We start from the raw sequence: 314 nt of genomic DNA, 5'->3' as shown, positions 1-314 counted from the left end.
TCCACTTCCCACAATAGGACCCGGTGTGTGATGTTCCCCTTCCTGTGTCCAAGTATCCTCATTGTTCAATTCCCACCTATGAGTGAGAACATGCAGTGTTTGGTTTTCTGTTCTTGCAATAGTTTGCTGAGAAAGATGGTTTCCAGCTGCATCCATGTCCCTACAAAGGACACGAACTCATCCTTTTTTATGGCTGCATAGTATTCCATGGTGTATATGTGCCACATTTTCTTAATCCAGTCTGTCACTGATGGACATTTGGGTTGATTCCAAGTCTTTGCTATTGTGAATAGTGCCGCAATAAACATACGTGT

This window comes from Rhinopithecus bieti, unplaced genomic scaffold (assembly GCF_001698545.2).
Source record: "Rhinopithecus bieti isolate Rb0 unplaced genomic scaffold, ASM169854v2 scaffold_42192, whole genome shotgun sequence".
Classification (NCBI taxonomy): Eukaryota; Metazoa; Chordata; class Mammalia; order Primates; family Cercopithecidae; genus Rhinopithecus; species Rhinopithecus bieti.
The sequence above is the reverse complement of the archived record's forward strand: the minus strand, read 5'-3'. Positions refer to the sequence as shown.